General features: G+C 42.5%; 1 protein-coding gene across 3 annotated transcripts in view; it reads right to left on the bottom strand.

Moving 5' to 3' along the window:
• Window positions 1-15,382, bottom strand: part of CAPSL (calcyphosine like) — a 37,313-nt gene extending 21,931 nt beyond the window's left edge. For all 3 annotated transcript variants that reach the window (XM_018065802.1, XM_005694801.1, XM_018065803.1), the window contains exon 1: window positions 15,288-15,382. The gene's annotated coding sequence lies outside the window, so the exon portion shown is untranslated. The remainder of the gene's footprint in view (window positions 1-15,287) is intronic.

Below are 21,798 nucleotides of genomic sequence, written 5' to 3'. Positions count from 1 at the left end.
AGAGATGGGAATACCAGACCACGTGACCTGTCTCTTGAGAAACCTATATGCAGGAAAGAAAGCAACAGTTAGAACTGGACATGAAACAACAGACTGGTTCCAAATAGGAAAAGGAGTACATCAAGGCTGTATTTGTCAGCCTGCTTATTTAACTTCTATGCAGAGTACATCATGAGAAATGCTGCACTGGAAGAAGCACAAGCTGGAATCAAGATTGCTGGGAGAAATATCAATAACCTCAGATATGCAGATGACACCACCCTTATGGCAGAAAGTGAAGAACTAAAGAGCCTCTTGATGAAAGTGAAAGAGGAGAGTGAAAAAGTTGGCTTAAAGCTCAATATTCAGAAAACAAAGATCATGGCATCTGGTCCCATCACTTCATGGCAGATAGATGGGGAAACAGTGGAAACAGTGGCCGACTTTGTTTTTCTGGGCTCCAAAATCACTGCAGATGGTGATTGCAGCCATGAAATTAAAAGATGAGATGCTTACTCCTTGGAAAGAAGTTTATGACCAACCTAGACAGCATATTAAAAAGAAGAGACATTACTTTGCCAACAAAGGTCTGTCTAATCAAGGCTATGGTTTTTCCAGTGGTCATGTATGGATGTGAGAGTTGGACTATAAAGAAAGCTGAGTGCTGAAGAATTGATGCTTTTGAACCGTGGTGTTGGAGAAGACTCTTGAGAGTCCCTTGGACTGCAAGGAGATCCAGCCAGTCCATTCTGAAGGAGATCAGTCCTGGGTGTTCATTGGAAAGACTGATGTTGAAGCTGAAACTCCAATACTTTGGCCACCTGATGCGAAGACTCATTGGAAAAGACCTTGATTCTGGGAAAGATTGAGGGCAGGAGGAGAAGGGGACGACAGAGGATGAGATGGCTGGATGGCATAACCGACTCGATGGACATGGGTTTGGGTGGACTCAGGGAGTTGGTGATGGACAGGGAGGCCTGGCCTGCTGCGATTCATGGGGTGGCAAAGAGTCGAACACGACTGAGCGACTGAACTGAACTGATGGATGGAGGCACACGCAGCAAAGCCAAAGGGGACTGGCCATGGTCACCATAGCTCCTGACATCAGACCCGGTTAAAGGCTCCGTCATCCCGCCGTCCTGAGACGCAGCTGCCTGCCACTAGCTAAGTAAGCTCTCTGCCTGCATTCCGGGAGACTTTGTGGAATAGGTTACAGAAAGCTGAACCTGCATGGAGGTCTGTCTCTTCATAATTCTCAGCAAGGTTCATGGAATCTCTCTTGCTGGATTCAGAGAAAAACTTGAATCTTCAGGGAAGAGAGAAATGCTCAAGTCCAGGGTTGCTCTTTATTGGGTTGTCTTTGGCGCCATCTAGTGGCATTGCAACCTCCCTTCCTGTGCCGGCTCTTTCTGTCTCTCTCTCTTTCTCTTCCCCTCCCTCCCTCTTTCTTCCCCGCCCCCCAACCCCCCATCTTATGCGGGGTTGTATGTACGCTAACAACCACCACCACAGGTGGATCTAGTTACAACAGATAGTGTTTGAAGGCAATAACTGGGGAAAATTGAACCATCTCTGCTGACTCCAGTCTATTCAATTTACTGGTCATTGCTACGTGGTAGATGGCAAAAATAACAGTGGTTCCTGAGGACGTTTCCCCATAGAAATTACTTCTCTAGAATAAATATTAGATCCCAGTGTACAGAGTAGCCTAGCAGGTGGCTAGCATGTCCCCGTTCTGAGACTGAAAGACTTAAAACTTGAAGAGTCTTGGTTTCTGCAGTAAAGAGTGGGAAATCCCCAGAAAAATGTATAATGACAGGTGTGTGTGTCTGTGTTGTTGACATTGTGAGAGTTCCCTTGTCTAATCCATCTGAGCTTTATTCAACTAAAAAGACCTTTAACATCTCTAGCTATGAGAGGAACTATGCTAATTCTACAGGTGATGTTATAGAGCTGTGGTTCCAGAGAAACAATCTTGCCTCCCAGGGGACATCTGACGATGTTTGGAAACATTACTGGTTGTCACAACAGGGATGAGGGATGTCACTGGCATCTAGTGAGTAGAGGCCAGAGGTGTCGCTCAGCGTATGAGAGCCCTTGATGATGAAGAATTCTCCAGTCCAAAATGTCAGTCGTGCTCGGGTGGAGAAGCCCCGCTGTAGAGAAAGACCTGGGACCAGCAGACCTGAGACCACCACTGAAAAATAGACATGCCCACCCTCCACCCCAAACACAGCATCTCTAGGTGTGAGTGCTGGGAAGCTGCATTTTCATGTTTCCAGGTGGTCTTTACTAACACATACCTAAGTTTGAGAAGCTCAGCTGTTAGTGAACAGGTCACTCTTTAGTGGCAGGAGCAAGACCTTGAGGGGAAAGGCTGGAGGCACAGTTATAACATAGCACAGTGGAGGATGCAAGCATGAAGCAAGGACAGGTATACTGACCATTATAACCAGGCCAGGGACAAGTCCTTGCTCAAAGCTTTGCACACATCAGCACGCTGACTCCCATGAAGGATTCTAGTGAATGGAAGTCCCTCACCTGAGAATGTGCCACGAGACAGAGGCAGAGTCAAGGCTGATGCCCACTTCTGTCACAGCCACCATGCGCAACAGGTAGGGCAAGGTACTGAGAAATTACTTTGGGTACCCAGAGAAAGACCCTGACATGAGATGAGTGAGAGGCGAGGCTTCAAGGAAAAGATTCCTTGGAGAGCTGGAAGGATCTCCCAGTAGAAGAGCACAGCGACGGCAGGGCAGAGCAAAGCAGGACATTCATGGGTCCTAAAGAAGACCCCTCTGTCTCACCGTGCGGTCCGTCCTTGGGTTTTCAGTGCTAGAGTATCGATATTAAAGGTTCTGTGTAATTTGCTTCTGGTCGAGATGAACAATTTTTCTTAATCTCTTCGTTTTGAAGTGGCTTCCCTGGTGGCTCAGACAATAAAGAATCCACCTCCAATGCAGAAAACCTGGGTCTGAACCCTGGGTTGGGAAGATCCCCTGGAGAAGGGCATGACAACTCACTCCAGTATTCTTGCCTGGAAAATCCCTGTGGAAAGTGGAGGCAGGCAGGCTATAGTCCATGGGGTTGCAAAGTCGGACACGACTGAGCGACTAGCTCATTTTGGAGCCTTAGTGTTATTTATTTGTTAGTTTGCTTGTTTTAGTAAAATGATGTGTGAGGTGGTTTTTCCCACACAAATTATTTTTTAAATTATTTCTACAGTGTATGAATATATGAAACATCTGGTTTTGTTTGGATTGCCAACCTCCACATAAGATTTAATTTATTACGATATTTAATCTCACCTGTAATGATATAAATACACTGTGGAAATAAAATGTCATTTAAGTCTGGCATCTTACCAAATTTTCTCTGCACAAAAATACATTTTCTCAAGATGTTTAAGATTCAGTGTTTCAGTTATTGTCAATATGCAGGTTTCCCTAAAGCTCATATCTGATAAGTCATAGTCTTTTATTCTTTCTACTGACCTTTGGAATGTGAATTAATTCCTTATTTTAACGTTTGTGATATGGCACAATTTAAGAAAAAGTATTTCACAAATATTATTGTTATAAAGTGTTTATGTCACACATTTTCTTGAAATTTCACTTTATAATCATTCAATCAGGGTTAAGATTAGGGCTAGGTGAGTTACATGCCTAGGGCACAATGTTTAAGTGAAGCGAAGTCACTCAGTCATGTCCGACTCTTTGCAACCCATGGACTGTTGTCCACCAAGCTCCTCCGTCCATGGGATTCTCCAGGCAAGAATACTGGAGTGGGTTGCCATTTCCTTCTCCAATGTTTAAGAAGGCCCTCAAATCTCAGGATTGTACAGCCCTGAGTTTGCCCAGGGCTGAAAGTAAGAATCTCTTTAAATATTTTGCCCCAGGGAGCTACATCAACTCACCCTAGTCCTGGTCTTGAATGCAGCATATATTTATTGAACATCTATTGTGTGCTGCACAACAGCAGTGAATGAGACAACCAAGGTCTCTTACAGGAGTTCACATTCTTCAGGGTAGGTTTAACTTTGTTGAGTTTGAATCACAGTTGATTTTCTGGAATAGCCAACTGATTGATTCCAATCTTTCTCTGCTTATTTTGCTTTCAGTTAGGTGGCCCTGTCTCTCTGGCAAAGAGACTCAACTGAAAGTGCTGAGGGCTCTGGGAAAATTTTCCCATATCTTTTGCCTCCTCCTGCCTTAAATAAGAACGTGACATCAGGAGCTGTGGCAGCCTTTCTGTAATTGTGAGGAAAAGGCCAAGGGAATCACAAAGATATCAACCTAGGGCCCAAGCATCACTGAGCTACCAAACTGGTATAGCCAACTACTGGACTCCACCCTCCCATCATGTGAAAAATATAGCTTCTATTTGCTTAATCCAATGTTGATCAGGTTGTCTGTTACTTGAAGCCAAAAGTATCCCTAACTGATATATTTGGCAAAAGCTTATTCCTGCAGTGTTTGAATTGACCCTAGATCTCAAATTTTACCTGGCTAAAATAACTAGCAATCCAGTAGGAGAGCGTTGGCTGCTCTGAGAACTGGGAGAAAACATAAAGTAAAATTCTTCTCTCGGAAGAATTTCATCAACACTTAGCAGCTGCTTCAGCATTTTTGGCTGTCAAGGAGAGTGGGGGGAAACTGCTTAGCATGATAGTCAAGGATTCATGTAACTACTACTGTTCATGGGGTTCTCTGGTTGGATGGCATCACCAACTCAATGGACATGAGTTTGAGCAAACTCTGGGAGATAGTGAAGGATGGAGAAGCCTGGCATGCTGCAGTCCATCAGCTCAGTTCAGTTCAGTCACTCAGTTGTGTCTGACTCTCCACGACCCCATGAATCGCAGCATGCCAGGCCTCCCTGTCCATCACCATCTCCTGGAGTTCACTCAGACTCACGTCCATCGAGTCCATGATGCCATCCAGCCATCTCATCCTCGGTCGTCCCCTTCTCCTCCTGCCCCTAATCCCTCCCAGCATCAGAGTCTTTTCCAATGAGTCAACTCTTCGCATGAGGTGGCCAAAGTACTGGAGTTTCAGCTTCAACATCAGTATTTCCAATGAATACCCAGGACTGATCTCCTTCAGAATGGACTGGTTAGATCTCCTTGCAGTCCAAGGGACTCTCAAGAGTCTTCTCCAACACCACACTTCAAAAGCATCAATTCTTCAGCCCTCAGCCTTCTTCACAGTCCAACTCTCACATCCATACATGACCATAGGAAAAACCATAGCCTTGACTAGACGGACCTTAGTCAGCAAAGTAATGTCTCTGGCTTTTGAATATACTGTCTAGGTTGGTCATAACTTGTCTTCCAAGGAGTAAGCGTCTTTTAATTTCATGGCTGCAGTCACCATCTTGCAGTGATTTTGGACCCCAAAAAATAAAGTCTGACACTGTTTCCACTGTTTCCCCATCTATTTCCCATGAAGTGATGGGACCATGGGTCACAAAAAGTCAGACACAACTTAGCAAATGAACAGCAACAACAAGTAACTAACACAATGTAATATGAGCCCAGGTTTGATAGGCACAGAGGCACCAGGGTTAAGGGGTCCTTGTCATGAGTATCCCCTGGGAATCTCTAGAGGCAGGAGCTATCTTAACAGCAGTCTCCTGGTTCCTTCTCCATCTGACTCTTCCCCTCCACTCTGTCTTGAGCCTCTGGGGTTTTACCAGGAAATTGCTTGCAATCTATTCTAGTCAGACAACCTGCCAGATCTTAAAGAAGCAGAGTAAGAAAATATCTAAACTACCCAAAGGTAAGCAAGGCTTTGGCTGGATTTGTGTACAAAATGTAAATGAATCAAGGCATATTGGAAGTGGTCAAATAGGAGATGGCAAGAGTGAACATCGACATTTTAGGAATCAGTGAAATAAAATGGAGAGGAATGGGTGAATTTAACTCAGATGACCATTGTATCTACTACTGTGGACAAGAATCCCTTAGAAGAAATGGAGTAGCCCTCATAGTCAACAAAAGAGTCCAAAATGCAATACTTGGGTGCAGTCTCAAAAATGACAAAGATCTCTGTTCGTTTCCAAGGCAAACCATTCAATATTATAGTAATTCCAGTTTATGCCCTGACTAGTAATGCTGAAGAAGCTGAAGTTGAATGGTTCTATGAAGACCTACAAGACCCTCTAGAACTAACATCCCCAAAAGATGTATTTTTCATTATTGGGGACTGGAATACAAAAGTAGAAAGTCAAGAGATACTTTGGAGCAACAGGCAAATTTGCCCTTGGAGTACAAAATGAAGCAGGCAAAGGCTAACAGAGTTTTGCCAAGAGAATGCACTGGTCACAGCAAACACCCTCTCCCAATAAGACAAGAGACAACTCTACACATGGACATCACCAGATGGTGCAGCCTTCTTTGCAGCCAAAGACAGAGAAGCTCTATACATTCAGCAAAAACAAGACCAGGAGCTGACTGTGGCTCAGATCATGAACTCCTTATTGCCAAATTCAGACTTAAATTGAAGAAAGTAGGGAAAACCACTAGACCACTCAGGTATGACCCAAATAAAATTCCTTATAATTATACAGTGGAAGTGAGAAATAGATTCAAGGGATTAGATCTGATTGACAGAGTGCCTGAAGAACTATGGACAGAGGTTCATGACATTGTACAGGAGGCATGGATCAAGACCATCCCCAAGGAAAATAAATGCTAAAAGGCAAAATGGTTGTTTGAGGAGGCCTTACAAGAAAAGTGAAAGGCAAAGGAGAAAAAGAAAGATATACACATTTGAATGCAGAGTTTCAAAGAATAGCAAAGAGAGATAAGAAAGCATTCCTCAATGATCAAAGCAAAATAAATGAAAACAATAGAATGGGAAAGACTAGAGATCTCTTCAAGAAAATTAGAGATACCAAGGAAACATTTCATTCAAAGATGGGCACAATAAAGGACAGAAGTGGTATGGACCTAAGAGAAGCAGAAGATATTAAGAAGAGGTGGCAAGAAAACACAGAAGAACTATGCAAAAAAGATCTTCATGACCCAGATAATCATGATGGTGTGATCACTCAACTAGAGCCAGACATCCTGGAATGCAAAGTCAAGTGGGCCTTAGGAAGCATCGCTACAAACAAAGCTAGTGGAGGTGATGGAATTACAGCTGAGCTGTTTGAAAATATTAAAAGATGATGCTGTGAAAGTGCTGCACTCAATATGCCAGCAAATTTGAAAAAGACCAATGGCCACAGGACTGGAAAAGGTCAGTTTTCATTCCAATCCCAAAGAAAGGCAATGCCAAAGAATGTTCAAACTACTGCACTACTGCACTCATCTCACACACTAGCAAAGCAATTCTCAAAATTCTCCAAGTCAGGCTTCAATATTACATGAACTGTGAACTCCCCAATGTTCAAGCTGGATTTAGAAAATCTAGAGGAACAAGAAATCAAATTGCCAACATCCATTGGATCATTGAAAAAGCAAGACAGTTCCAGAAAAACATCTCTCTCTTTAGTCACTATGTCCGACTCTTGTGACTCCATGGACTGTAGCCTGCCAGGCCCTTCTGTCCATGGGATTCTCCAGGCAAGAATGCTGGAGTGGGTTACCATTTCCTTCTCCAGGGAATCTTCCCAACCCAGGAATCAAACCCAGTTCTCCTGCATTGCAGGCAGATTCTTTACCAACTGAGCTATGAAGGAAGCCCAAAGTTTTAACCATGCCAATGCCTTTGATTATGTGGATCACAACAGACTGTGGAAAATTCTTAAAGAGATGGAAATACCAGACCACCTTACCTGCCTCCTGAGAAATCTGTATGAAGGTCAAGCAGCAACAGTTAGAACTGGGCATAGAATAACAGACTGGTTCCAAATTGGGAAAAGGGTACGTCAAGGCTGTACACTGCCATCCTCCTTATTTAACTTATATGCATACTACATCATGCAAAATGTCAGGCTGGAAGAAGCACAAGCTGGAATCAAGATTGCCGGGAGAAATATCAATAACCTCAGATGTGCAGATGACACCACCCTTATGGCAGAAAGTGAAGAAGATCTAAAGAGCCTCTTGATGAAAGTGAAAGAGGAGAGTGAAAAAGCTGGCTAAAAACTCAACATTCAGAACACTAAGATCATGGCATCTGGTCTCATCATGTCACGGCAAACAGATGGGAAATAATGGAAACAGTGAGTGATTTTATTTTGGCAGGGGGCGGGGATGGTTCCAAAATCACTGCAGATGGTGACTGTGGCCATGAAAATAAAAGAGTCTTGCTCCTTGGAAGAAAAGCTCCTTGGAAGAAAACCAATCTAGACAATATATTAAAAAGCCAAGACATTACTCTACCAACAAAGGTCCATTGAGTCAGTCAGTTCAGTTCAGTTCAGTCACTCAGTCATGTCCAACTCTTTGCGACCCCATGAATCGCAGCACGCCAGGCCTCCCTGTCCATCACCATCTCCCGGAGTTCACTCAGACTCACGTCCATTGAGTCAGTGATGCCATCCAGCCATCTCATCCCCTGTCGTCCCCTTCTCCTCCTGCCCCCAATCCCTCCCAGCATCAGAGTCTTTTCCAGTGAGTCAACTCTTCGCATGAGGTGTCCAAAGTACTGGAGCTTCAGCTTTAGCTTCATTCCTTCCAAAGAACACCCAGGACTGATCTCCTTCAGAATGGACTGGTTGGATCTCCTTGCAGTCATAGTCACGTATGGATGTGAGAGTTTGACTATAAAGAAAGCTGAGCGCTGAATAACTGATGCTTTTGAACTGTGGTGTTGTAGAAGACTCTTTAGAGTCCCTTGGAATGCAAAGAGATCCAACCAGTCCATGCTAAAGGAAATCAGTCCTGAATATTCATTGGAAGGACTGATGCTGAAGCTGAAACTCCAATACTTTGACCAACTGACATGAAGAACTGACTCACTGGAAAAAAACCCTGATACTTGGAAAGACTGAAGGCAGTTGGAGAAGGGATCAGATGGTTGGATGGAATCTCTGGCTCAATGGATATGAATTTGAGCAAACTCTGGGAGCTGGTGATAGACAGGGAAGCCTGGCGTGCTGCCAGGGGTTGCAAAGATTAGAACTTGACAGAGCGACTGAACTGAACTGAAATAAACATTTCTTCCAAACTCCCTGGTTTTAATGAAGACACCCTAAGAACCAACCATGTAACTTCTAAATGTCCCATTTTTCAGGTGCCATAAGACCTTGGCCACAGTGATTTCAAACCCGCTGCAACAACCAAGCCCAAGTGTACATTTTCCTCCACTTTTAGATGGGAGTAAAGCATCAGATGTGGTCACCACTTGCCCTTTTGCAACATTAGTCGCCAAAATCACCTACTTAATAATTATTTTACATTTACTTAAAATGCTCTTTTTGGAATTGTCTATTTAATGTTTATTTTATAGCCACTTTATTTGCAACCTGTGTGCTCTTAACTGATACTTCTAGAAAGCCAAAAAAGTGTTAATGGATAGAAATTCAATATCAGAATGCCACCTTCAGTGTCAGGATTGTGTCCAGCTACTCATAACAGAAACAGCTAGACTTTTTCTAAAAATGGTAAAGGTAGACTTTTCTTTCATATCAAAGAAGTCTGGAGGCAGTTCAAGTAGTCATCAAGGTCCAGAAAAACTACTACCTTTTACCTTACCATTGTTGTTTTTTCTCAGAGATGCCTAAAGTTACAAAATAAGTACAGCAGTGCCAGCCATCATATCACCCTCCAGGTAACCAGAAAGAGACAGATGTGAAGGCAAGAAGAATGCACTTCCCAGCTCAATCAGCCTTTTATTAAATGGTTCCCAGAAGACTCTACCCACCTCCTTCCATTTAAATCTCACTGGTCACTCCTGCAAAAGAGGCTGGTTCTGTGGTCTCAATGTTTGTGTCCCCCCAAATTCATATGATTAAATCCTAATTCCCAAAGATGATAGGATTAGGAGTTGGGGCCTTTGGGAGGTGCTTAGGTTTTGAGAGCAAATTAGTACCTTATAAAAGATGCTCTGCAGAGACCCCTCACCCTTTCTGCCACCAGTGAGAAGCCATCCTTGTACCAGTTACAGGGCCTTGACCCAACCATGCTGGGTGCTTGACCTTAGACTTTCTAGCCTCCAAGACTATGAGAAATGACTATCTGTTATTCATAAGCTGCCCAGTCTGTAGTATTTTTTTACAGCAGCCCAGATGAACTAAGACAGCTGGGAAACCTAATGTTAAGCTGGAGACTTTGCCATGCTCCAGGTTCTGTTTACAAAGAATAGACCGGTAGAGATAACAGAGTCCCTCCAGAAAGTAACAGTGTAAGAACTTCTAAATCAATTTATTCCACAATCTCACCTGCAGCCTGAGGTTTTTGGAGGCAGATGGGGCCATAAGACCACCCTGATGGAAGACACTAAGCCAAGTCTTGGGAGCAGAAGTTAGCACCTTGGTGATTTCTCATTCCTCAAACTCTGTTCTTCCAAAACGAATAAGGTCATCTTAACATACGCTGTTATCAAGCATACTCTGAGTTTCGGCAAACATTGCCTAAGATGAACTAGGCCTGAGGACATCAAATCACAGCCCACGGGTTGTGGGCTGATTTGCTCCTCTGCCTAGTTTGGTAAATAGTTTTATTAGAAAATAGCCACATATGCTTGCTTATGTGTTACCTGTGGCTGTTTTCAACCCACAACTGCCAAGCTGGATAGCTGCTACAGAGACTTTCTGGCCTACAAAGCTTTAACTATTCAGCATCTGATCATATACAGAAGAAGGGTTTCCCGGTGGCTCAGTGGTAAAGAATCTGTCTGCCAATGCAGGAGAAGCAGAAGATGTGGGTTCAGTCCCTGGGTGGAGAAGATCCCCTGGAGGAGGAAATGGCAACCCACTCCAGCATTCTTGCCTGGAGAATCCCAAGGACAGGGGAGCCTGGCTGGCTACAGTCCATAGGGTCACAAAGAGTTGAACACCACTGGGTGACTGATATAGAAATAGCGTGCAGCCCCTAGCGACCTCACACAGGAAACATCATACTAGAAGAGAGGTCATTTATTGAGGACGCGCTCTGTCAGGCTCTCTGCTGTAAGTGTTTTTCGTACATTAAAGAGAACTATTCCTATTTCCCAGGTCACACTAGTGGTAAAGAATCTGCCTCCCAATTCAGGAGACATAGGAGACACAAGTTTGATCCCTGGGTCAGGAAGATCCCCTGGAGGAGGGCATAGCAACCCACTCCAGCATTCTTGCCTGGAGAATGGCAGGGACGGAGAAGCTGGGCAGGCTACAGTCCATAGGGTTCCAAAGAGTCAGACACAACTGAAGCGACTTAGCACGCATACACATTTCTATTTCACAAAATAAAGAGATAGGTACAAAGAGATTAAGTTCAGACATAAGTAGCAGAACCAAAGTTCTGAATGGGGTCTTCTGCACCTGCCACTTCCCCAGGGGGCTTTTGTAAATTACCCACAACATTTCAGAAATTATTTCTTTTTTAAACAAGGAACCACTGTAGTCATCATAAATCATTCATATATTAAACCTGAGACGAGCTTATTAGCAGTATTACAGCCAAAGCACACTTAGTGAGGACAACTGGCCTTGGAAGTTCCTGGAGCACTTTTGCCTGTCCCTTCTTCTATGTGAAGAGCTCTTGTTGAGGTCAAGGACAACCGCAGAGGTGATACACACAAAACAGCTTCCAGAGAAAGTAAGAGCATTCTGTAAAATTTAGTTTTAGTTGGAGGATAATTGCTTTACAGGAGCTTCCCTGATAGCTCAGTCAGTAAAGAATCTGCCTGCAATGTGGGAGACCCAGGTTCGATTCCTGGATGGGAAAGATCCTCTGGAGAAGGAAATGGCAACCCACTCAAGTATTCTTGCCTAGAGAAGTCCATAGACAGAGGAGCCTGGTGGGCTACGGTTCATGGGTTTGCAAAGAGTCGGACACACCTGAGCCACTAACACACACACACACACAGTTGCTTTACAATTCTGTGTTGGTTTCTGCCTTACAGCCACGTGAATCAGCCGTAAGTACTGCCCTGCTCACACAAATGACACTGTACACTTTGAAGCATTGGGGAAATCTTAATTCTATTCGGCTTCAGGTTTTGAAAATATGTAGGAGCACTGGAGGGAAAGCAGGGTCCTGGGTAGCAATGGAAGCATGCCTGGAGGTGTGCAAGAACATCACGGATGGTGGGAACGTTCACGGACATTAGTGTCCCGTGGAGGCAGCCGTGGCCTTTCTGCACCACAGCAATCATTCCCGTAACACTGTCTTCTCCCAAATGCCAGCTTGTTTGTTTCTGGAACACAGAAAACTGCTTCTACGCACCTTGATACTTTTTAATATACAAAACTGAGACCAGAATGAAGATCAAAAATTTGTAAGGAAAATTCAATAGGGTAAAATCTGTTGAATGTATTAATTAAAGAAATGAAAGAAAAAGCTGATGCAAGAAACTAAACACTGCTCTTTGCACCTGCGCACCCATCACAACTACAAGTTACCAGGCGAGGCATGTCCGTTGAGACCAAGAGCTCCTCTCATGCAGAGACACCAGACTTTCCTCAATCCCTTATTCTACTATCAATCTCCTAAATCTCCTCAGCCTCTGGATTATCTGGGTTATCTTTCACTGAAAGTGAAAGTGTTAGTCACTCAGTTGTGTCTGACTCTGTGACCCCAAGGACTGTAGCCTGCCAGGTCTCTCTGTCCATGGGATTCTCCAGGCAAGAATACTGGAATGGGTTGACATGCCCTCTTCCAGGGGATCTTCCCAACCCAGGGATCATACCCGGGTCTCCTGCACTGCAGGCAGATTCTTTACCATGAGTCACCAGGGACGCTGAGCTCAATATTCTGTTTGCCCAGCCCCTCCCCTGCCCCAGTCTCCACCCACATCTGTGCTACAGGAGGTTGACCTCTATGAACTGCATTAACCAGATTTCTTTGCTTTAAGCCTTCAGGTGAATTCAGCTCACGGGAGGCACCAGCAGGGAGATCAGACGGCAAGCAGAGAAAGTGTTAGTGGCTCAGTCATGTTCAACTCTTTTCGACCTCTTATACCCAACAGTTTATGCCTCTCACTCCCCCATTCTCATATCCCCCCTCCCTCTCTATATCTGTAACCAACTGCTCCCTTTCATTCATGAATCTGCTGTGGTCCCATAGCCCTAGACTCCCCCCAGCTCTCACCCTTCAAGGCCAAACTACTTGGAAGAGACTCTGTTTTTAACTTTCTCATGCCCCGTTCCTACTTCAGTCCACAGCAGGCTGGTCTTCACTCTGTCACTCCAGAGAACATACACTCAGGAAGCCATTACCAGCCTGACTCCGCCCAGCAAGACCTTTTTCAATCCTTCTTGAAACTCTTTGCTCTCAATGTCTATGAATCTAACTTCCTATCTCCCTTCCTCTCAGGTCTGATCTCTTTGGTGTCTCCCTTGTCTTTAAATGCTACTATTTTCCAGGATTCCATGATTTATCCTCTTCTCACTCTCATATATCCTGCAGCAATCTCAGCCTCATCCACTGTTTATTACAACTCATCCCATATCTTTATTCCAACTCGTTCACTCTCCTCAGCCCCAGAGCCAGATCTCAAATTTCCACACAAAACGTGTACTTTAATAACCTACAAACATTGTGAGTTTAATGTACCAGAACCAAACTCATTATCCTTGCCTCCTTATTATTCCTTGCCTCAGGAAATGGCAACACCATTTTCCAGGTCATTAACTGAACATCATCCTAGACTTCTTTTCACCCTCTGCCTTGAATTAGCAGCCAATTCCCGTAAAATATCACCATTTTGACACCTCCTGAATCTGTTCCTTCCCCTGCCTCCATTGCCATGGATACCACTTTAGCCCAGGACCTGGTTTTCTCCTATTTCCATTGTGGAAATTTCCCCTCAACTGGTTCCCAGCCTCCAATCTTGTCCTTCCAATCTATCGTTCAGATGACTGGCCAAGTGATCTTCATAACATGGAAATCCGAATTGCATACTCAAGTCTAAGATCCTTTGGTTGCTGCCCACAGTGTACAGCTAAAGAGCAAACATCTTAGCATTTGTTGTGTACATTGGCCCTGCCTATCTCTCCAGTCTTTTTTCTACTAATCTCCATCCCTTCACTATCTTTTCTGCATCCATACTCACTCATACTCCACAAACACATCATGGTGTTCTGGATCTCTGTGCCTTTGTACATGAACTCCCATATTCAGGAACACCCTCCCTCCCTTGTTGGTCTAGGGAAATCCTACTCTTCCTTGCAAAACCACTATGGTGAGGCCTCATATAACCACTCTCTTCAGAGTGAAACAGCCTCCATCTTCCTTGGTATAATCTGTGCAAAGCCCACAGACATCCACACTGCACCATGACATAACTCTTCTCTTTCAGGACTGCCTCTCCTACTAGGTCCTTAAAGGCATAGACCTTTAAGTTTCCTGTTATCATATTATCAACACTTAACAGAATACTACAGACTACTACTGGAATTCATCATTAGTATTATTAGATAATTACTATTTGAATGGAAATACAAATGAATGTTCACAATTTAAATCTCACTATTTAAAATACACAATGACAAAATTAAAACATTTCTGTAGTTGTAAGATTTTGAGGAAAAAGTAAGAGATTCAAAAACAAGAGGAATTCTATCTACTAAGTATGGCTTAACTGCGCCCCAGACTGGAGGCCAGGGGACTGGACACCTGGATAAATGGTATTACCATTTGCTAAGGTTCTTTTCAACTTCATGACCAATCGAATCAACTCTTTAATATAATTTTTAACATATTGTGTCAGTTTAATAAGAATTCTGATTCTTATCTGATTCTAAGTGGTCAGTTCAGCAGGCAAGGTGTCACAGAAATAACATAACTTAGAATGTTAGACAAACCAAAGTCTAAAGCAAAGCTCAATCTTTTCATTGTTTTTAATTTGGAGATATTTGACCTTCCTGAAGCTGTTTTATCAATGTCATCCAGGCTGCTTACAGCAACTTACCCAAACACTTCACACTCAAGCACCCAGGACCTAGTGACTGCTCACTGATGGTTGTTTCCTTCTCCTTTACTGAAGGAAATTGATTTTCTACATGTTTATCTGAGCACCTCTACACAAAGATGACAAAAACCTCTCCCAGTACCAAGCCATTTCCATGCTAGCCAGACAGCCAAGAATGCTCATAAACATTTTGATTTTCTTTTTAGAAAGTCACATCTACTGTCTTCTTTCCTTTTTAGCTAAAGTGAAACAAAAGTGATCAAATCAATATAGTATTAATGGAAAAAAAAACCTTTGATTTACCTTAAATGCTAACCTGTTGCCACCAGTTGCTTTGAACTGAAACTATGGACGCTCTCTCCTGCAACTGGGAAGACTGGTCCCCTCCCATCCCCCTTTGCCCCTCCCTCTTACCTTCCATCCTCACCCCTCCTGATCTGCCTTCTTCCTGCCAATTGGATATCTTGGAATCACTACTGCAAATTTACAGTCTCATTGGCTCAACTTATTGTCAATCCTGATCCCAGCCCTGCCTTTTCTTGAGTTTACACTTCTGTTGCCTAGGAAATGCAGTGACTGTCAAAACCTGGGCTGTTTACTCTAGGAGAGAAGCCAGCCAGAAGTTGACTAGCGATTGTTTGGTTTCTAGAAGGGCAAACTTGCCTCCTAGGTTTTAGAAGATAAGGGTTAAGCAAATTCTCTTCCTTCTTTAGGCAAATCTTTCCTGCCCTTCTGTTGTCTCCAGATGACTTGCTGCTAGAGTGTCTAATTATCAGGTGAGACTTAAAATCACAACACAAGGGAGCAGGCAGGTATAATTACAGGTGACTCAAAGTTCTCCCACGTTCTCACAGACACACAGAGAAGATGTCATTTCCCACTGTTTCCATCCCTGTTGTCTGTTTTTTTCCCTTTCTCCTCTTTTTTTTTTTTCACTTCTCATCTCTTTTTATACTTGTTCCCTAACAGTAAGTTTGCCAGAGGAGAAGTGGCCCTGTTTAGAAAAAGAACCCTTAAATCATGTTCTCTCTCATTGTATCTATGGCATCTCTCCTACCTTCATCATCTCTGCCACTTTTCCTGCTTCCATAATGAAGTGACACAAAGATTGGAAGACTAGAACCATGAAGATCTGTTCTTATCTTACATTATATGTATTCTCAGGCAACTGTGGCCATTGATTTCTACAGTCTCTAGAGCAGACTCTAAATCTACCTTGTCAATTTCTCAGAATTACCCTGGAGGTCAAGGGGGTGTGTTCTCTGTGGATTTTAATGGAGGTTTGTCTTGGTCAAGGGGATTTCCAGCAGGATGTAAATTGAGGGGCCAAAAAAAGAAAAAAAGCCGCTTGTTTGAAAATAAGTCCTTTTCTCTCTTTGGGGGTTAGATGCTGAGAACCTCTGCCTATGGTCATGACTCTGATTAAGCACTAAGCTGGTGCTGACACTGACAGGGATTAGATGCGCTCCCCACCTCCACTGCAGGGTTGTTCTGAGTGTCTTCTCCACACACCACTAGCCATTTCATCCAGAAATACCCCTTCTTGCAGCAGCTGACCTCACGGCATCAAGCTGTCTGTCTGACTTTCACTAAGTGAAATTGGGCTTCCCTGGTGGCTCAAATGGTAAAGAATCTGCCTGCAGTGCAGGAGACCCAGGTTCAATCCCTAGGTTGGGAAGATCCCCCTGGAGGAGGGCATGGCAACCCACTCCAGTATCCTTGCCTGGAGAATTCCATGAACATAGGGGCATGGCAGGCTACAGTCCATGGGGCTGCAAAGAGTCAGACACAACTGAGTGACTAACACAACAATGTGAAATTACTGAAATTATAAGCCAAACTAATAAACTCTTAGGGAGCAATCACTTAGAGAAGATGCACCACCAATAACAGATACATCTGCCTTTTAATTAATCAGTAAGATAATGGGAAACTGACTGAGAGCCAGTAGAGGGCCAGGAAAGTCTGGATCATCTTTGCACATTCCAAGGTGCTCAGCACGGTACACTGTACAGAGATGAAATCATTCAGTGTTGGTTGAATCAAATTGTTGACCTGGATTAAATACATTTATATAAAGGCTGCTTTTCAGAAGAAGTTAAGTCCTGTACTAAGAGTTTGTGTAAGACCACATACATTTCATTTACTTCCTTCCACTTGAATAATTGGTTGACATTTAAATAAATAATGTAACCACTTTGCAATAACTTGCAATTAGGGCATGATAAACCAAACAAAGAAAGGTTGACATACATTAAGACAGTATGGTACTGACACAAAGACAGAAATATAGATCAATGGAACAAAATAGAAAGCCCAGAGATAAATCCACACACCTATGGACACCTTATCTTTGACAAAGTAGGCCAGAATATACAATGGAGAAAAGATAATCTCTTTAACAAGTGGTGCTGGGGAAACTGGTCAACCACTTGTAAAAAAAAAATGAAACTAGGATACTTTCTAACACCATAAACAAAAGTAAACTCAAAATGGGTTAAAGATCTACATGTAAGACCAGAAACTATAAAACTCCTAGAGGGAAACATTGGCAAAACTCGCTCTGACATAAACCACAGCAGGATCCTCTATGACCCACCTCCCAGAGTAATGGAAATAAAAGCAAAAATAAATAAATGGGACTTAGTTAAAATTAAAAGCTTTTGCACAATGTAGGAAACTATAAGCAATATGAAAAGGCAACCTTCAGAATGGGAGAAAATAATAACAAATGAAGCAACTGACAAAGAATTAATCTCAAAAATATACAAGCAACTCCTGCAGCTCAATTTCAGAAAAATAAATGACCCAATCAAAATATGGGCCAAAGAACTAAACAGACATTTCTCCAAAGACATACAGATGGCTAACAAATGCATGAAAAGATGCTCAACATCACTCATTATCAGAGAAATGCAAATCAAAACCAAAATGAGGTACCATCTCATGCCAGTCAGAATGGCTGCTATCAAAAAGTCTACAAACAATAAATGCTGGAGAGGGTGTGGAGAAAAGGGAATCCTTTTACACTGTTGGTGGGAATGCAAACTAGTACAGCCACTATGGAGAACAGTGTGGAGATTACTTTAAAAACTAGAAATAGAACTGCTATATGACACAGCAATCCCACTGCTGGGCATACACACCAAGGAAACCAAAATTGAAAGAGACATGTGTACCCCAGTGTTCATCTCAGCACTGATTATAATAGCCAGGACATGGAAGCAACCTAGATGTCCATCAGCAGATGAATGGATGAGAAAGCTGCGGTACATATACACAATGGAATATTACTCAGCTATTAAAAAGAATATATTTGAATCAGTTCTAATGAGGTAGATGAAACTGGAGCCTATTATACAGAGTGAAGTAAGTCAGAAAGAAAACCACCAATACAGCATATTAACACATATAAATGGACTTTAGAAAGATGGTAACAATAACCCTATATGCGAGACAGCAAAAGTGACACAGATGTAAAGAACAGACTTTTGGACTCTGTGGGAGAAGGCAAGTGTGGGATGATTTGAGAGAACAAAACTGAAACATGTATATTACCATATGTGAAACAGATCGCCAGTCCAGGTTCGATGCATGAGACAGGGTGCTCAGGGCCAGTCCACTGGGATGACCCTGAGGGATGGGATGTGGAGGGAGATGGGAGGGGGGTTCAGGATGGGAGACACTTGTACACACATGGCTGATTCATGTCAATGTATGGCAAAAAATCGCTACAATATTGTAAAGTAATTATCTTTCAATTAAAATAAATTAATTAATTTTTTAAAAAAGAGAGGTTGACATAAGGGAAAATCACATCTACAGAGCATTGGTATACATCAATACACAAAAGTATCAATATGAGGTCACAGCTGGAGGTGATGCAAAAACAGGTAAGCACAACAACAATGAAAGGAAATGTACATGACATCTTGAACTTCATCTCAGAATCTTAAAACGAACCTCCAAAAATAGGTATTTAATGCATAAATCCTTAGTTTATATCATGTTTAATATCCACTAAAGCTCAAAATTAAATATTTTCCTGTGCTTATAATTTCTCAAATGTGTAATTCTATGTCATAATTATGGAAGAACCCAGGAAACCACTCATAAAATAGACATGGATTAGGTCTGAGTATGTGAACTTGACCCCTAATCTGACCAAGGCTTTTATAATTAGTCCTCTCCAGAAAATTGCCCTACTTCTTGCACACAGATATCTCCTCCTTTTTCAAAATTTGGAAATTATAATGTATTTGCATTTTCAGTTATATTTGAATGCAACAATAACTCCCAAATACTAAAATTTGAGGTACTCAAATAGAAAAACACTTAAAAACATGTATTATCCATAGAGATTTTCAAATCAATTTTAAAGCCTAATCTGTGTATAAAAAATGACATCCACTTTTGATGGGTGTACCCAGATACAAAGCCACCACTGAAATCAAGATACAAAACACTTCCATCACCCCATTTACAGTCCACCTTCCCACAGCCTATAGCCCCATGCAACCTATAGTCTACCTTTTGTCAGCAGAAGTTGGTTTACATTTTCTTGAATTTATATAAGTGAATCATGTGGATACATATTTCTTTGAAGTCTGGCTTCTTTTGCTCAGCAAGATCATTTTGAGATTCATGTATACAGTTGGGTACATCAGTAGCATGTTCCTTTCTATTGCTGAGCCATAGTTCTTTTATGGATGTTCCACAACGTGTTAATCCATTCACCAATTTTCTTAAGCTGAAGCTGTTACAAATAAAGCCACTGTGAATATTTATGTTCAAGTTTTCAGGTGGACACATGTTTTCATTTAATTTAAATAAATACCTGGAATTGGAATGGCTCAGTCAAATGGTAAGTGGATACTTAACTGTTTGGGAATCTGTAGAGCAACTTTCCTAAGTAGCTGAATCACTTTATGTTCCCATCAGCAATGAAACATATGGATTCCAGCAGCCCTATCTCCTTGCCAACTATTGGTATTGTCAATGTTTTGAATAAGAGTCGTAATTCAATAACTACCTGCACTACGAAGACTTTCTTTTGGAACTTTCATATTCTCAACATTTATGTTTAGGCCTTTTTGATACACTTTGAGTTCATTTTGTGTGGTATGGAGTCCAGTCAAAATCCTTTTGTGAGATACATGTACCCTTATGTTCATAGCAGCACAGGAAACAACCTGAATGTCTATTGACAGATGAACGGATAAGGAGATGTGGTGCACACGTACCATGGAATACTGCTCAGCCATGAAAAAGAATGAAATAATGCTATTGGCAGCAACATAGATGAAACTAGAGATTATCATACTAAGTGAAATAAGTCAGAAAGACAAAGAGAAAAATGCCATATGATCCTGCTTATATGCAAAATCTAAAATACGACACAAATAAACCTGTCTGAAACAGAAACAGACTCACAGACATAGAGGAAGACGTAGTTTTCAAAGAGGGTAGGAGTAGAGCAATGGCACCCCACTCCAGTACTCTTGCCTGGAAAATCCCATGGATGGAGAAGCCTGGTGGGATGCAGTCCATGGGGTCGCTAAGAGTCGGGCACGACTGAGCGACTTCACTTTCGCTTTTCACTTTCATGCATTGGAGAAGGCAATGGCAACCCACTCCAGTGTTCTTGCCTGGAGAATCCCCAGGGACAGAGGAGCCTAGTGGGCTGCCGTCTGTGGGGTCGCACAGAGTCGGACATGACTGAAGCGACTTAGCAGTAGCAGCAGCAGCAGCAGGGGTATGCAGGGTTGGGGAAGAGAGGAATCAGGAGTTTGGAATTAGCAGATGCAAACTATTATATATAGAGAACGGATAAACAACAAGGTCCTACTGTCTAGCACAGGGCACTATATTCAATATCCTGTGATAAACCATTTTGGAAAAGACTATGAAAAAGAATATATGTATATATGTATATATATATATATATACACACATATATATACATAAATAAATAACTGAACTACTTTGATGTCCAGCAGAAATCAACACAACACTGTAAATCAACTATATTTCAATGAAATACATTTATAAAAATATCCTTTGTGTATATTAAATTAAGGCCAATCCCATTCAGATATACAATTGTTCCAGTACAGTTTGCTGAAAAGATTTTTCTTTTTCCATTGAATAGCCTTTGCACTTTTGTCAAAAATCAACAGAACATATTCAGTGGGTCTATTTCAGAATTTTCAAGATGTGCCTGCTGCAGTTGCCATAAATAGATCACAGAGACCTTGTATTCCCTGCAATGGGGGCCAACAAAGGCCTGTGATCAGAGAGTGATGGGATCAGATTTCCGTGCCATCAAGACCGTGCTGGCAGCCAGCCCTGCAGAGGGTACTTGAAGGGAACAAGCTGGAGACCTCATTCTGGCTCAGTGACTGCCATTGGTCAGATTTCCTGGACTGGGACAGAGCCTAGAAAGCAGCAGAAAGGGTTGGCTTCACTGAGTTACCTGATCGTCAGGGAGGATTTTGTGGTGAGAGCAGGAAAAAGGGAGTTACCATCCAGGGAGCCTCACCCTTAGGTCCCTGTGTTGCCTATGAGGGGAATGAAACTCTGGTCATTCATTCCAGTGACAACCCAGATAGGGCTGCATGTCTGTCCCTCAAGAAATTTACGTCAGAGACCAGTTTACGAGATTTCATTAAGAATTATAGAAATAAAACCTTATCTCTCACACACAGAGACACACTCACTTCTGCATCTGACATGCTCCTGACTGTGTGGGACTCCCTTGCAGCGTAAGAACTCACAGAACTGGTAGACACTGGGCACCCACTTCTCCATACAA

Source organism: Capra hircus, chromosome 20, assembly GCF_001704415.2.
Source record: "Capra hircus breed San Clemente chromosome 20, ASM170441v1, whole genome shotgun sequence".
NCBI lineage: Eukaryota > Metazoa > Chordata > Mammalia > Artiodactyla > Bovidae > Capra > Capra hircus.
The sequence above is the reverse complement of the archived record's forward strand: the minus strand, read 5'-3'. Positions and strand labels throughout refer to the sequence as shown.